Here is a 4,831-nt window from a genome sequence, read left to right as displayed (position 1 = left end):
CTCAATCCGGCGAGGAGAGGGCATTTGGGTGCTCTAGTTCACCTCCTATGCACATGAGGTGTTCGATGAAATGCCCGAGCCACACTAGTTAAGATTTCTCCTCTCGAAGCTCGACCTCGGAGCTCCATTTTTTTCGAGATTTGTCTAGATTTAGCGGTCCGTCACGCCCCGTCCCCGTTTTCACCGCTGTTGATCGCCCGCGCCGATCTCGTCGCCGGCACCACCGTGGTGAGCCTCTTGTTCTTATCTTCTTTCTGATACTTGTCTGATTTTCTTACTTTAGGTAGATATTTGTTTGATTTTCTTACTTTTGACACTCATAATTATATATAATGCACGCAGATGAACCGGCAATGGATGTACGGTGACAGAAACACCTCCGAGTACATTAAGGGCGTGCATAATTTTCTCGAAGTGGCTGAGGCAAACAAGCAGAATGGTTTTATGTGTTGTCTGTGCACTAAATATGGGAATACGAAGTCTTACTCTGACCGGAAAATCCTTCACACCCACCTGCTTTACAAGGGTTTCATGCCACACTATAATGTTTGGACGAGGCACGGAGAAATAGGGGTTATGATGGAAGACGATGAAGAAGAAGAGTGCGGTGACAACTATGTGCCCCCTGAATACAGTGATGTTGCAACGGGGGGAGCTGCTGAAGATCAAGAGGAACCAGACGATGTGCCCGATGATGCTGCAACGGGGGAAGCTGCTGAAGATCAAGAGGAACCAGATGATGTGCCCGATGATGATCTCCGTCGGGTCATTGTCGATGCAAGGACGCAATGCGAAAGTCAAAAGGAGAAGCTGAAGTTTGATCGCATGTTAGAGGATCACAAAAAAGGGTTGTACCCCAATTGCGAAGATGGCAACACAAAGTTGGGTACCGTACTGGAATTGCTGCAGTGGAAGGCAGAGAATGTTGTGCCTGACAAAGGATTTGAAAAGCTACTGAAAATATTGAAGAAGAAGCTTCCAAAGGATAATGAATTACCCGACAGTACGTACGCAACAAAGAAGGTCGTATGCCCTCTAGAATTGGAGGTGCAGAAGATACATGCATGCCCTAATGACTGCATCCTCTACCGCGCTGCGTACGAGGATTTGAACGCATGCCCGGTATGCGGTGCATTGCGGTATAAGATCAGACGAGATGACCCTGGTGATGTTGACGGCGAGCCTCGCAGGAAGAGAGTTCCTGCGAAGGTGATGTGGTATGCTCCTATAATACCACGGTTGAAACGACTGTTCAGAAACAAAGTGCATGCCAAGTTGATGCGATGGCACAGTGAGGACCGTAAGAAAGACGGGAAGTTGAGAGCACCCGCTGACGGGTCGCAGTGGAGAAAAATCGAGAGAGAGTACTGGGGTGAGTTTGCACATGACCCAAGGAACGTATGGTTTGGTTTAAGCACGGATGGCATTAATCCTTTCGGGGAGCAGAGCAGCAATCACAGCACCTGGCCCGTGACTCTATGTATGTATAACCTTCCTCCTTGGATGTGCATGAAGTGGAAGTTCATTATGATGCCAGTTCTCATCCAAGGCCCTAAGCAACCCGGCAACGACATTGATGTGTACCTAAGGCCATTAGTTGAAGAACTTTTATAGCTGTGGAATGGAAACAGTGTATGTGTGTGGGATGAGCACAGACAGGAGGAATTTAACCTACACGCGTTGCTGTTTGTAACCATCAACGATTGGCCCGCTCTCAGTAACCTTTCAAGACAGACAAACAAGGGATACCACACATGCATGCACTGTTTAGCTGACACTGAAAGTATATACCTAGAAAGCTGCAGGAAGAATGTGTACCTGGGCCATCGTCGATTTCTTCCGACCAACCATCAATGTCGAAAGAAAGGCAAGCATTTCAAAGGCGAGGCAGATCACCGGAAGAAGCCCGCCCTGCGTACCGGTGATTACGTACTTGCTATGGTCAATGATTTACACGTAATCTTTGGAAAGGGTCCCGGCGGACTAGCTGTTCCGAGTGACGCTAAGGGACACACACCCATGTGGAAGAAGAAATCTATATTTTGGGACCTACCCTACTGGAAAGACCTAGAGGTCCGCTCTTCGATCGACGTGATGCACGTGACGAAGAACCTTTGCGTGAACCTGCTAGACTTCTTGGGCGTGTATGGGAAGACAAAAGATACAACTGAGGCACGGGAGGACCTGCAACGTTTGCACGAAAAAGACGGCATGCCTCCAAAGCAGTATGAAGGTCCTGCCAGCTACGCTCTTACCAAAGAAGAGAAGGAAATCTTCTTTGAATGCCTGCTTAGTATGAAGGTCCCGACTGGCTTCTCGTCGAATATAAAGGGAATAATAAATATGGCAGAGAAAAAGTTTCAGAACTTAAAGTCTCATGACTGCCATGTGATTATGACGCAACTACTTCCGGTTGCATTGAGGGGGCTTCTACCGGAAAACGTCCGATTAGCCATTGTGAAGCTATGTGCAATCCTCAATGGAATCTCTCAATAGGTGATCGATCCAGAAATCATACCGAGGCTAAGGAGTGATGTGGTGCAGTGTCTTGTCAGTTTCGAGTTGGTGTTGCCACCATCCTTCTTCAATATCATGACGCACGTCCTAGTTCATCTAGTTGACGAGATTGTCATTCTGGGCCCCGTATTTCTACACAATATGTACCCCTTTGAGAGGTTTATGGGAGTCCTAAAGAAATATGTCCGTAACCGCGCTTGGCCAGAAGGAAGCATCTCCATGGGCCATCAAACAGAGGATGTCATTGGATTTTGTGTTGACTTTATTCCTGGACTTAAGAAGATAGGTCTCCCTGAATCACGGTATGAGGGGAGAATGACTGGAAAAGGCACGCTTGGAGGGGACTCAATAATATGTAGGGACGGATATTCTTGGTCTCAAGCACACTACATAGTACTAATGAACTCTACCTTGATGACCCCGTATGTCGATGAACACAAGAACAGTCTGCGCTCCAAACACCCGGAGCGGTGCGACAACTAGATTACAAGTGAACACATCAGGACTTTTAGCAGTTGGTTGGAAACACGTCTCAGAGGTGAGAACACTGTTTGTGCTGAGCTGTACTCGTTGTCCAGGGGACCATCTTCGACTGTATTGACTTACAAAGGATACGAGATAAATGGGAATACATTTTACACGATCACCCAAGATCAAAAGAGCACCAACCAAAACAGCGGTGTCCGCTTTGATGCAGCAACCGAGAGGGGAAAGGACACACATTATGGTTACTTAGTGGACATATGGGAACTTGACTACGGAGTAGATTTTAAGGTCCCTTTGTTTAAATGCAACTGGGTCAATCTGTCAGGAGGCGGGGTACAGGTAGACCCACATTACGGAATGACAACAGTGGATCTGAACAATTTTGGGTACACTAACGAATCGTTCGTCCTAGCCAATGATGTGGCACATGTTATCTATGTGAAGGACATATCTACCAAACCGAGAAAAAGAAAAAATAAGGAAGCGAATACATCATATGCTGAGCCAAAGCGCCACATAGTTCTTTCAGGAAAAAGGGACATCGTGGGAGTGGAGGGCAAGACAGACATGTCCGAAGATTATGAAAAGTTTCATGAAATTCCTCCCTTCAAAGTCAAGGCTGACCCAAGCATCCTGATAAATGATGAAGATTATCCATGGTTACGGCGCAATAAGGAAAGGACACAAGCGAAGAAAAAGTGAAGGCTTTATCCACAACTATTATGATGATACCATGCCAACTTTCAACCTTTTCGTAGTTCATTTTAAATGCCTGTTGTAACAGACAAGTTTCCGTATGAAATCCTGGTACTTCGAAAGAGATTGTCCGTTCTGTACATGAAGTGCATCCAGTTTTTGCCGTAACCCTCTCAACTTTCTTGCACATGCTATGTGGATGAAATGATGATGCCATGCCAACTTCCAACCTTTTCAGAGTTCATTTGAAATGCTTTTCAATTTCAAGGTCTTATAGCTCAAAAAAAACAGTAAATATTTTTATAAAACTCTAATAGAAAAAGGAATCAACTAAAAAGCTTATATAAACCTCTAGTATTTTTTAAACTAAAATTATATAAAATTTATGCAACTAAAATTATCAAAGTATTTTCTCTTCAAAACATGAAAAGCAGAAATAATTATCATAAAGAATTTTTTGTTAGAAACTTTAGTAGCAAAAAGAATTGTTATAAAGATTTTTTTTGATAGAAACTAAAATAACAAAATCTGTTTTTCAATATAATGATAAAATGCAGTAATATTAAATAGCAGGAAAAAGAATATCTCCAAATATATATTTAGTTGCATAAAGATTATAATTATTCAAATTTGGAAACTAATGGAGTAACAGAAAGATTATAATTATTCTGAGCTAAAAGAAAAAAAATAAAAAAATAAAGCAAAAATCAAAAGAAAAGAAATAATTCAAAGCAAAAAATAAAACAAAAAAAATAAAAAAAGTGCCACCTAAAGGGCCACCACGGCCTGAATACGACTAGAAACCCAACAATGGGCCAGGATTCAGGCCCGCAATAGGCCCAATAGGCCCACAGGCACATATAGTGTGTTTAGGCCCGTAAGCCTGCATTTGAGAGGAGCTCGAGAGGGAAGCGGGACTGGGCTTATAAAGCACTCTCGAGCTCCCTCAGCTAGCGAGGTGGGACTAAACTTTCGTGCCACGATGCGGCCAGTACAGGGGCCTTTGGTCCCGGTTGGTGGCACCAACCGGGACTAAAGAGGTGCAATGGTACCGGTTCGTGGCACCAACCGGTACCAATTCCCCCCCTTTAGTCCCGGTTGGTGCCACCAACCGGGACCAAAGGCCTCTGCT

Source organism: Triticum dicoccoides, chromosome 3B, assembly GCF_002162155.2.
Source record: "Triticum dicoccoides isolate Atlit2015 ecotype Zavitan chromosome 3B, WEW_v2.0, whole genome shotgun sequence".
Classification (NCBI taxonomy): domain Eukaryota; kingdom Viridiplantae; phylum Streptophyta; class Magnoliopsida; order Poales; family Poaceae; genus Triticum; species Triticum dicoccoides.
Note: the sequence above shows the minus strand (reverse complement) of the source record.